The sequence below is a fragment of the Humulus lupulus genome, chromosome 3 (genome assembly GCF_963169125.1).
Source record: "Humulus lupulus chromosome 3, drHumLupu1.1, whole genome shotgun sequence".
In the NCBI taxonomy this organism is placed as follows: Eukaryota; Viridiplantae; Streptophyta; class Magnoliopsida; order Rosales; family Cannabaceae; genus Humulus; species Humulus lupulus.
Genome location: NC_084795.1, coordinates 17,177,363 through 17,190,726, shown reverse-complemented (window position 1 = coordinate 17,190,726; position 13,364 = coordinate 17,177,363). Strand labels below are relative to the sequence as shown.

The 13,364-nt window shown below is 31.2% G+C and overlaps 1 long non-coding RNA gene across 1 annotated transcript; it reads left to right on the top strand.

Moving 5' to 3' along the window:
* Nucleotides 1–706: 706 nt before the first annotated feature.
* Nucleotides 707–3,192, top strand: LOC133822233 (uncharacterized). Its single transcript, XR_009887816.1, has 3 exons — nucleotides 707–1,098; nucleotides 1,263–1,303; nucleotides 1,752–3,192. It is a non-coding gene; the product is annotated as an uncharacterized LOC133822233 (long non-coding RNA).
* Nucleotides 3,193–13,364: the final 10,172 nt, after the last annotated feature.

Here is a 13,364-nt window from a genome sequence, read left to right as displayed (position 1 = left end):
TAAAAATAAATATGTGCCTTAAAAAAACCAAATAAATGATTTTCGCATTACCCCAATATTTTAACCTAATTTTCCCTCATCATCCCCACCTCTCACTTGTTCGACCACCTATCTCTCTTGCACCTTCTCTCTCACTCACTCACGGCGGGGTTCTTGAGAACCAGGCAAACGACATGAATAGTGGGCTCGTGGTCTTCGGCGAACGATGTATTATCATAATTGGAATTTAAATAATTTTATTTTTTTAATTCGTATTATCATTATTTATTGAGGAATAAATAATAAGAACTCTTTCAATTTATAAATGGAATTTATTAAGAATTGAAAATTTTACATTTAAAATTGTGAGATTTAAAATTAAAAAAATTGATCGCTTAGTTATTATACTATTTATGAAAATAATATCAAAATATTTTTAATTTCAATAAAAATATAATTATATTAACTCATGGTGATAAATTGGTTTAAAATATCATCTAATTATTTTTTGGGATTTAAAAATAATTTAGATAAATATTGTTTTGTGGCACATTTAGGTAAATATTTGTTTAACTTAAAAAAAAGTTTATTCTAGTAATTAAGTGGTAAATTAACAAAGAGAGTCTCTTTCAAAAAAAATTAACAAAGAGAGTAACTAATAAAATAATTGATGAATAATCGGATTAATATATTAAATATCAGATTTTATTTAATTAAATAAGAAAATTGTATCAGTATCCTAAATGAATTCCTAGAATGCCCTTTCTCTCCTCTTTCTTCTTCCCAGCCCGATACGACTCTTGCTTTCCATCTCTCGCATCTCAGTCGCCCAGACCAGATGAGCCATCTCCGGCCACCACCCAATGACACGCACCCCACCAAGAGCTTCCTTGGCCTCCGAAACCCCCAACCCGTGAAGCTCGCCTCCGCATTCGCCGGCCTCCGTCGTCGCGACTGGCTCACTGAAGTTCCGTCGCCGCTGTGAGTTTGGAGGATTTTTCTAGCCTCCACCATGGACGATGAAGGCTCCAGCTGGCAACGACGATGGCGAAGGCAACGGCGAAGGCTCTTGAGCTGGTGAAGTTCTCAGGCATGGGTGGTGCTGCCATTCTCTTCAAGGTAAATTTGTATTAATTGACACTTATTTTAATAACAGAGGTACTAAAATCCTTCCGTGTTTCTTGTCTGTTATGCTTTAATTAATGTGAAAATGGATATGCGCATACTTGGTTTTGTTAACATTGTCACATCTTTGCTGACTTCATTTTCCTTTGTTATTTTAGGTTTTACTTAAAAAATCCATCTATTCTTCAAGCCAGGGATGGTACGTATGATCTGTATATGGATTTTTTGTTGTTGTGCTGATTAAACATCACATATTAATAGAATGGGCTTTATGTTTGAAGACTCTTGTCATGCTTGCTACTTCTATTTCTTGTATTTTAAATGTAATGTTTTGGACTGTCAGAAAATTTCAAATTTTCAAATACACAATTATAGAGCAAAAGAATAAATTACATGTATACATATGTTCTGCAATATTCTTTTTCAAAATAGTTTGCGCTCTTTGATGAGCTCCTTCTGCCATTGTTATTTTTTATAAGGAAGATTGTAAATGATTGGTACTTGTTGTCATTATTTGTTCTTTTGTACGTTTTCTGTCTCCAACTCTATGATGGACTATGTTACTGCTTATATAACTTTCACTTTGCATATCTGTTGAGTTGCCTTATAAAAATGAGTTGGATGTTGACATAGCTTCCTATTTTAAGGTAAACTTGGACAAGCATCTAATAATTTAAAATCTTTAAAGAGCTCTACCGCGAACGATGATGAAGATCTCGATTATCTCAATTGCATGCAAGGTATTGAATCAAATATGGCATGTTCTTTTGCTATGTTTAATTAATATAATATAATGCTATGTGGACCTAAAGATGGTAAGTTTTAGATGGCTTTTCAAACTAACACATTTTTTTTTGCTGATAAATAAAAAAGATAATTTTATTTAAAGAAACTGATACATAAAGATTATCCATTTAAGAAGCATTAATGCCTTTATACTTTTTGCTTTTTCCACGTTCTATGTGGATGACAACACTATGTATCACCTCCTTATATTTATGCATTATTATAATATCATTTTTACCATGAATAAATGCGTTAAGCTAACTTGACTATCATTTGCAAACTTCTATTAATTACTAATTTAGTTGTTTGGTATTAATATTAGTCTCTAATATCTGATATTAGATTTATACAGAATTTCATATCGATGTTCTAGTTTTATATAAAAACTTTGGTGGTATATAGGTTTGATCACCGTTTTTGTTTATTCACTAGAAAGGATAAGGAATACTAAAATGCAATTTTGTACAATCATGTTAAATGCAGAAGCGCAAAGAATGAAATAATATTTTTGGCTAAGCCACCCTCCTGCTCATGTACAAACAACAAGATAGGGAATGCATAAAACGCAAGTCTGTACAATCATGTCTAGATAGGAAATACATAAAAGGCAATTTATGCTTAAACGGTTAAACACTCTTGTTCATGCTCTGACAGCTTCAGTCATGTGCTTGCACTTTGACCTACCTGCTTAATGTTTTATCCTTGGGTGTGTTAGCAGTCATAGATGCTGCATTTTAGAATTATAACTCATGCCTAGTTTGGCATGAGAGCTTTCATATATGACTGAATTTGATTGTTTATTGACTACTATATAGTATATGCCCATATATGAAGAAGCAAGTGACTACTATATAATAAGCAGGTGACTACAAAACAATTTGATTGTTTATTCCTTTTTGAGGTAGTAGGCAAGGTACTATCTCACATCCTTAATTTCTCTACCTCACTTTTTATATATTTATTTTGCAACCTTTTATTGGAAGTGGGAATTGAGGAAATAATAAATGAGTATTGTTCAAAGTGCTGTCTCATACTGAATCAGGTTTTGTACAGCATGTTAGGAACGAGTTTCCTAATACGCAGCAGAATGGTGGTGGGGTTGACCTAGTGTACAACAATTTTTTTTTAACATATTTAAATTATTTTTAAATATGCGGATCCATTAATATACATACATTAATCATAAGCAATATAAGAATAGAAATCATACCTCTTGAAGTCTATTAAGTGTCATTCTATCTTTTCGTAATAAGAACGATCTTGTGGGCACTTAGAGAATAAATGATAGTTTATTTATGATTCTACTTTATGTACTCAACACATGAGATCAAGATAATAGGCTTGAAGATCTTCCACAACGTTCTCTACACATCAAGAAGTGTGTGGGCACTTAGAGAATAAATGATAATTTATTTATGATTATACTTTATGTACTCAACACATGAGATCAAGATAATAGATTTGAGAATTGGTTACAAAAGTATCGTTCTATTTTTCACAGAGTTAATGACTGAGATAAATTATCTGTATATTTTTTGATAAGTCTTACTTAAAAAGAAAATATTCAAATTTAAAAATTAAATCTGTAACTAACTAACCATTTATCTTTTAATTAATTAATTATCTTATTAATGAAAATATCCAAAAATTAATTTTTGAATTATTTATTAATTAAATAAAATTGAAAAATCTGTACCTGAAAATATGCAGTACACGTACTATGCGTGGTTGTGTACCACCCTAATTTTTAGGAATATTTAATTTTTCTATTTTTATTTAATTATTTATTAAAAAAAATTTGTTAGATAAAAATCTAACAGTCTGATATCTAATTCAAATTTAAATTAAATATATTTTTAACTAATTATTAAATATAATTAATTATTTGAATAAATATCAATATTTTAAATTCAAATCCAATTTAAACTTAGATTATTATTTAATTAATTCTACTAATTAATTAAAACCAATATAATTTTAAAAATTAGATATTTAATTTATTATAATTTCAAAAATTATAATTAATTAATTATTTAATTTAATTTGGAAATTAATTTAATTATTTAATATAATTTCAAAAATTATACAATAATTAAATATGAATTAATTTTGTTAATCACAACTAATTAGTAATTAATTAATTAATCACTATTAACATATAATTGCATATTTGGCCCGAAGAACAATTTTTTTCTTAAATATGACTTTTAACTATTTTTCTCTTTATATCAACTCTTACTTTGAATAGTGTTGATAGAGCCACTGTGGGGACCTATGGACCTATAATTCCAAGCTCCAATAAATTTGAGATTATTAATTAAACTATTTAATTAAATAATCTTAATTTATTAATCTCATGATTACTCCACTATAAATATGAGATTACATTCTTGTAATTATAGATATTTCATTTACTGAGTACTTTATAATGATAAAGTGTTCATTGATATAATCATTGCATACAAATTAACACTCTAATAATGATTCATAATTAATCAGGAATAAAATTACTATTTTAACCTTTTAATTATCTCTTGTTTTCTTAAGTACCATTGACTTTACTATTGAAAGTTAATTCACAACTAAATTATGAATTTGAGCTCAATAACCTTTCAGTTTCAAAAGTCAACCCTTAAGAGAACCAATATTCAATCTCTTGCGAGAAGACATAGATTCCATATCTGTATACTATATCCCCAACCATTTACATTAATGAGTTCCCAAAACAAAAGTTTATAGTCTGATCATTCTGACAGACCCTAACGAGTAAATCAAAGAACTCATATAACATAAACAGGAGTTCATATTAACTTCAAGATTAATATCTATTTGTATATGATCATCAATTGATATATTTAATTAATACTTCGAAACGGTATTAATAAACATATCTGGTCTAGTTTATATATTCTCTAATATATAAAGTACCTCCACTAAAGTGTCTTACTACACTAGTGATCCGGATCTAGATCACATATATTCATAATACTAGTGGACCATACTTGCAGTAATTAATCTAAAGATTCCATAACCTTATTTTACTGCGAACTATTCAAGTTCATTTATCTCAAATACAATCCTCTCGTACCAATATGTGTGTTGAGATCACATATATGAACTTAGGAATTTTTCTGATATTTACATAATATTATCACAAAATAATATAGTCCATAAAATATATGCATAAAAAATTCAATTTATTTATTTATTTCATAAAACAATGTCTAATACATATACTTTCAGGGCACAATCCCCAACAATCTCCCACTTGCCCTAAATCAAATGAGACGTCTCTTTTATTCCCATGTTTCTTAAAAGATTTTATGGATAAAATCTTTGTGAAAGGATCTGCAAGATTATGCTTTGAAGCTATCTTCATAACTGCAACATCTCCTCTTAGAACTATCTCTCTAAGCAAGTGATACTTCCTCTCGATGTGCTTTCCCCTCTTGTAACTCAGTGGTTCCTTTGAGTTAGCTACTGCCCCACTATTGTCATAGTATAGGACTAGTGGCTTATCCACATCTAGCACTACTTCCAGATCGAAATAAAACTTTTTGAGCCACACAACCTCCTTAGCTGCTTCACAAGCTACTATATACTCGGCTTCCATGGTGGAGTGTGCAATGCTGGTTTGTTTAATACTTCGCCAGACTACTGCTCCTCCTCCAAGAGTAAACACTGATCCAGAAGTCGATTTCCGACTGTCTGTCTTATTGAAAATCAGAATCAGTGTAACCAGTGGGGTTCAGGTCTCCACCTGAATATATAAGCATATAATCTCTAGTATTTCTACGATACTTGAGAATATTATTCACTGCAATCCAATGACTCAATCCATGATTGGATTGATAACGGCTAACTACCCCTACTGCATAACAAATGTCAGGTCTTGTACACAACATGACGTACATTAGACTGCCTGCCACTAAGACATAGGGATACTGTTTCATATCTTCCTCTTCCTGAGGTGTTTGGGACACTGCTCCTTGGAAAGGAATACTCCAGAACGGGTTGACATATCACCCTTTTTGGAGTTTTGCATATTAAAGCGTTGTAGCACCTTATCAATATAAGTTGCTTGAGACAGTGCCGAAGTCTTGTTCCGTCCATCTCTAAGAATCTTAATGCCCAGAACATACTTGGCATCTCCCAAATCTTTCATTTGGAATTATTCAACTAACCAGTTCTTTACCTTTGATAATGATGTTACGTCATTTCCAATCAGTATTATATCATCAACATAAAGAATGAGGGATACTACTACACCATTTTTTATTTTTTTATAGACACAAGGTTCATCAACGTTTCGTTCAAAATCAAACGTTTTAATTGTGTCATCAAATCTAGGATTCCAAGATCTAGAAGCTTGTTTGAGTCCATTGATGGACCTAAGAAGCTTGCAAACTTTTTGCTCTTAACCTTTTAATTTGAATCCTTCTGGTTGAGACGTGTAAATGGTTTCGTCAAGGTAGCCATTCAGAAAAGTTGTTTTGACATCCATTTGCCAAATCTCATAATCCATGCACACAGCAATGGACAAGAGTATATGAATGGATTTTAGCATGGCTACAAGAGAAAATGTTTCTTCATAGTCAACGCCTTCTTTTTGTGTGTAACCTTTGGCTACAAGCCTTGCTTTGAAAGTGTAATGACCCACTACTATAGACTTTTGGACCATTAACGAAACTATACATAAAAATCCTTAATAAAACTTACATTTGCGAAAATACCATAACTTTATTGGAAACTTGTAGAAATAAGAGTTACTTTCATAAAATAAGTAGGATATGGGATCCCATTGTCTTTAAAAAAAAAACATAATTTAAAATAAAGGAGTTACATAGAAAGTGCGGAAAAATTACACATAAACCCATAAATAAAAGACTACATCCTCGAAATCGAACTCTCGACTCCTTGAATTCATTCACCATCGATACACAATCTCCAAGCATCCACGAACCTTACCGCCACTAATAGCTATTTTCCTGCACATTTAAACAAAAATGAATGAGCCTAATGCCCAGCAAGGAAAATCTAACACATACTTCATATACATAAATTTCATAATAAGCATAAAGACATAACATAACACTTATTACATACACATACTATAATGGCCATTATTACTTGGGGTCCCATAGACTAAACAAGTCATATGCCCATGAGATTAGTGGGGTCCTACTAGCTAAGTAGGTCATATGCCCATAATCTATTTGGGGTCTTGTTAGTCATATGGGTCATATGCCCAAGCCTACAAACATATATATGATAACACTTATCATAACATAAGAAACATAAGATAACATATAGAACATATAACATATGAATTTCTATCATATTTTCCTTACCAAAGTTACCAGGATAAGAGAGGACAGCGTTGGGACTTTTAATACACTCCTAAAACCATGTAGTAACAGGGTGAGTAGATTGAAGAAAAAGTAATGAAAAGAATGGAAGGAATGGAATGACTAAACCTTTGAGAAACATACTTACCAAAAACTTATGAGCAAGTTCTTAGATTTCCTAACTAAAATAAGAATGAGGTTAGAAGACTGAGTAGAAGACTATGAGAAAGAAAATAACATAAAACCAATGAACTAGAGTGTGGAATTACCTTGAAAACTTGTAGACCAATCTAAACCTCGAACCGAAATACTATGAAACCTTACTTCCCCAAGTGTTTGATAAGCTTATGATTTCCCCACCCAAGTGTTTAACTCTCACACTCTCCTAGCACTTGCAGCCTCTGAACTTAGAGTAAAAGGTGAATAATGGCTGGGTACTAGGTCCTATTTATAGAGTTTAGGAATGAAAGGATCTTAATTTTACTTGAATAAAAATAATAGCTTTTTAGGTGAAAATAATTTGAATAATTGTTCAGCAGAGGCTGGAGACTCGTTCAAAAGATGCTGGACTTATCAAGAGGTTGAATGGCTGAAAGGAAAAAAAATTCAAAAACTTTTGAAATATACTGAAGGACGCGATATATCGCCCCCTGTAGGCGATATATCGCCCCCTGTAGGCGATATATCGCCTGGGCCAGTATGCCCGAGGCTGTCGTGCATCGTCTCGTGTTTTCCGTATCTACGTGCTGCGATATATCGCCCCCTATAGCTGCGATATATCGGCACACGCTGATTAATTAAACACAAAATTACGCATTTTTAGCTAAGTTTGAATGGAGTAAACATCCTTGACTAAGCCCTCAACGTATTCAAAGCTGCTGACTGACCTTATAGCATTCAAACTTTTACCATTATTAAATTTAATCATCAAAATACTTAATCCTTAATCATCCATACATAACATGTGCTTAAAATCCTATTGGTCCTTATCTAAACCTTATAGTATAATAAATATTATCCTTAATATCAGTCATATAATCAAACCTTAGGTTAACATTAATATTCTTAAACTATAGGTTAAACTTAGAAAATCTACAAGTACTACTATGAGTGTCCAAATAATTCCCGGTTTGAACCAAAAATCCACAGTTACATAAATACTATAATACTACTATCTAACTAGCTAAGTAAAGTTCTTAGACTCTACAGAAAGTCTCTACTTTCCCATCCGTTCCTATTTTCTTCTTGAATATCCACTTGCAACCAATGGGTTTGATATTCTCAGGTGGATCTTCAAGAAACTAGACAGAAATGGAATACATTGATTCCATTTCTTGGTTCATGGCTTCTTTGCCATTTGTTATTGTCAGAATCATTCATTGCATCTTTAAATGTTAATGTATTTTCTTTGTTTGTGTCAGACACAAGCATTTGAACTTCGTGTTCATAGCGTGTGTTGCTTACTAACCCTCCCACTACGACGAGGCTCTCTACAATTCTGACTAGAACGAGCAGTTTCCTCTTGCCGTTTTTCATTGGTTGTTGCTGGTAACTTTACAACTTCATTCGAGACCATCTCCTCCAGTACAACCTTACTGTGAGGTTTGTGGTTATTAACGTAGTCATGTTCAAGAAAAAATGCATTTATCGATACAAATGTTTTATTTTCTTTTGGACTATAGAAAATTCCACCTCTAGTCTCTTTGGAATATCCCAAAAACATGCACACTTCAGAGTGTGATTCCAACTTCCCGGTCTTTCCTTTAAGTACCTGTGCAGGACACCCCCAAATTCGAAAGTGATGTAAACTAGGTTTACAACCATTCCATAATTTCATGGGTGTCATTTGGATAGATTTAGATAGAACAACATTCAATATGTATAGAGCACATTGAATCGCATAGCCCCAGAATGACAGTGGTAATGATGAAAAACTCATCATTGATCTAACCATATCTAATAACGTTCTGTTTCGTCTTTTTGAAGCACCATTTTGCTGTGGCATTCCAGGTGCTGTGAGTTGGGATTGAATGCCATGCTCACGTAGATGGTCCTCAAATTCAAAATCTAAGTACTCTCCTCCTCGATCAAATCGAAGAACTTTTAGTGATTTACCTAATTGATTTTCAGCCTCTGCTTGAAATTCTTTGAACTTTCCAAAAGTTTCAAATTTTCTTTGCATTAAGTGTAGGTAACCATTTCTTGAATAATCGTCAATAAAAATGATGAAGTATTCATAACCTCATCTTTCTTGTACATTAAGTGGACCGCAAACATCCGTATGTACAAGCTGAAGTGGTTCAGTGGCTCTTGAACCTTTAGCAGAGAAAGGTCTCTCGGTCATCTTGCCTTCTAGATAGGATTCACAAACAGGGAGAGATCCAATAGATAGTTCTCTTATGTGACCATCCTTTACAAGCCTATTTATTCTATCTAGACCAATACGACCCAATCTCAAGTGCCACAGATATGTTTCACTATCGGAATCAGTCTTTTGTCGTTGAATTAATAGATCTAGGATTAGCTGTTTTAAATAATTAAGAATTATAAAAAAATTATCATTCATTATAAGTATGTAAATTTTGTTTATCCCAAATCATTTTCATAACAAGTAAATAGATAATTTCTTTAAATAATAACCACTTTATTAATAAAAGAAATATATGTTATGCAAAAATAGAAATAAGTTTCCAAACATTAATAATCAAAATTACTAATAGTAAACTAAATTTCTAGACTGTAGTTTTCTTTGTTCAAATAAATCTAGAATTTCTAAAAACAAAATAAAAATTTAAATTGTTCATCTAACAATAAAATTTCTAAATAAAACCACTCTCAAACTCCTCCAGCTTTACTTGCTATCAAAATCCTCATCAGTCTCTTCCTCCTTTTCAGGGTTCTGATTCTACAAAAGGAAAAACAAAAAGAAAAATAGATTAGTGGCATATATTTTTGAATCTACTATCCAAAAATTTGAATATGCTATTCAAAGTTGAAAAAATATATGTAAATCTTATTTACCTTTTTTGTTTGATATAGACGATAACACTCAGCAAAGACTTCCTCTGTCATTGCTCGCCACATCTCATGTGCTGAGGTATAGTGTATATATTTTTCTTTTAATTCATCAGGCATGGTTGAAAGCATGCAATAACGTGCCAACTGATCAGATTTCATCCAATTTGCATATTTTTCTTCTCCTTTATAGCTAGTAGCCAAAGGTGGTTCCGTTGGAGGTTTGTTATAGACAGTTGACATCAACTTCTTATAAGAAAAAATGGTCAACATGCCTCGAAACCATTGTTGCATGTTTTCAGGTTCAAAAACCAAGGATTTGAGAAAGGTGTAATTCACCAATAGACATATTTGCTGGGAATAAATAAATAAACTAAAATAAATTTATGCATATAATAAATATCAGTAATTTTCAGAATAGTAAACGTGATGCATGAATGCAACAATTAAATAACACATAAAAAATAATTACTAATTCCACGATTAATTAATTTGAACATTAATGGATCAGTCTTAGGGTAGACCAGACTAATTCCAAATTAATTTCGAGACAAGTTCTCAAATTTATAAGTGAAAACTTAAATCAATAACTTTTTTTTTGACTTATAAACAACCGCTTGTTTTGTCAAGAATACACTAGTTCACTCGAAAGCCTAATGTACCTTGTGAGTGTAACCCATTATTTTAGATCAATGACTTAACTCAAGAGTGTGCCTTAGAGTCAATCAAACTTGAAATACATCATTAAATCCTATTCTTGAAAACGAAGTTTTCCTTGAGAATAACACATTCGGAAGCCATCCTTAAGGGAAACACAAGCAATGGTACTGCGAGGCCCTCTCCATGCTACCTCGGTGCCAGCTAATAATGGAGACCATGAGACTTATTGTCATAACTCCCCCTCCCACTGACTATTTTAGAATATGTGTTTTCTCAAAACTGTTGGAAATGTGCCCTGAAAGCATATGTAGTAGACATTGTTTTTATGAAATAAATAAAAGAATTAAATTTGTTATGCATATATTTTATGGACTATATTATTCTGTGATAATATTAAGTAAATATCAGGAAAATTCCTAAGTTCATATATGTTATCTCAAACGCGTATTGGTACGGGAGGATTGTGTTGGAGATAAATGAACTTGAATAGTTCGCAGTAAAATAAAGTTATGGAATCGTTAGATTAATTACTGCAAGCACAGTCCACTAGTATTATGAATACATGTGATCTAGATCCGGATCACTAGTGTGGTAAGACACTTTAGTGGAGGTGCTTTATATATTAGAGAATATATAGAACTGGACCAGATATGTTTATTAATACTTAGTTAAATACCGTTTCGAAGTATTAATTAAATATATCAACTGATGATCATATACAAATAGATCTTAATCCTGAAGTTACTATGAACTCCTGTTTATGTTATATGAGTTCTTTGATTCACTTGTTAGGGTCTGTCAGAATGATCAGGCTAGAAACTTTTGTTTTGGGAACTCATTAATGTAGATGGCTGGGGACATAGTATACAGATATGGAATCTATGCCTTCTCGCAAGAGATTGAATGATGGTTCTCTTAAGGGTTGACTTTTGGGACTAAAAGGTTATTGAGCTCAAATTCATAATTTAGTTATGAATTAACCTTCACTAGTAGAGTCAATGGTACTTAAGGAAACAAGAGATAATTAAAAGGGTAAAACGGTAATTTTATTCCCGATTAATTATGAACCATTATTAGAGGGTCAAGTTGTATGCAATGATTATATCAATGGACGCTTTATTATTATAAAGTACTCAGTAAATGAAATGTCTATAATTACAAGAGTGTAGTCTCATATTTATAGTGGAATAATCATGAGATTGATAAATTAAGATTATTTAATTAAAGAGTTTAATTAATAATCTCAAATTTATTGGAGCTTGGAATTATAGGTCCCCATAGCGGCTCTATCAACACTATTCAGGTAAGAATTGATATGAAGGGAAAATAGTTTAAAGACATATTTAAGAAGAAATTTGTTCTTCAGGTCAAATATGCAATTATATGATAATAATGATTAATTAATTAATTACAAATTAGTTGTAGTTAACAAAATTATTTAATATTTAATTTTTGTATAATTTTCGAAATTATATTAAATAATTAAAGTAATTTCGAAATTTAATTAATTAATTATAATTTTCGAAATTATAATAAATTAAATATTTATTTTTCAAAAATTTTGGATTTAATTAATTGGTAGAATTAATTAAATATCTTTATTTGAGTGGGAGATAATAATCTGATAAGTTCAAATTGGATTTGAATTTAAAAGATTAATATTTATTCAAATAATTAATTATATTTGATAATTAATTAAAAAGATAATTAATTTAAATTTGAATTCAAAAATTGAATTAGTTATCAGGTTGTTAGATCTTATCTGACAAAACAGTTTGAATAAATAATTAAATAAAAATTGAAAAAACAACATCCCTAAAATGAGGGAGGCTACACGTGCACACACAGTGGCGTGTAGGGCAATTTTCAGGGATGAGATTTTCATTTTTATTTATTTAATTAATTAATTAATGGATAATTCAATCATTGGTTTTTGGATTTTTTTTCATTAATAGAATAATTAATTAATTAAAAAGTAAATTGTAAAATGGTTACAGATTTATTTTTTAAAATTTGAATATTTTATTTTAAGTATGACTAATCAGAAAAATATTCAGAGAAGTGAGACAACTCAGACTATTCGCTCTGTGAAAAATAGAACAATAGTTTTCTCTCCCTGAAAATAAAGAACCAATTCTCAGGTCTAATCTCTTGATCTCATGTGTTGAGTACATCAAGTAGAATCACAAATAAACTATCCTTCATTCTCTAAGTGCCCACACATTTCTTGAGGTGTAGAGAACGCTTTGGAAGATCTTGGTGTGAGTACGTGGGAGCGGCTTGGATAGGAAGATCGTTCTAAATACGAAAGATAGCAATGACACTTGATAAGCTTCAAGAGGTATGATTTCTATTATTATCTTGCTTATGATTAATGTATGTATATTAATGGATCCGCATATTTAAAGGTGATTTTATTATGTTACAAAATTTTTGTTGTACACTGGGCCA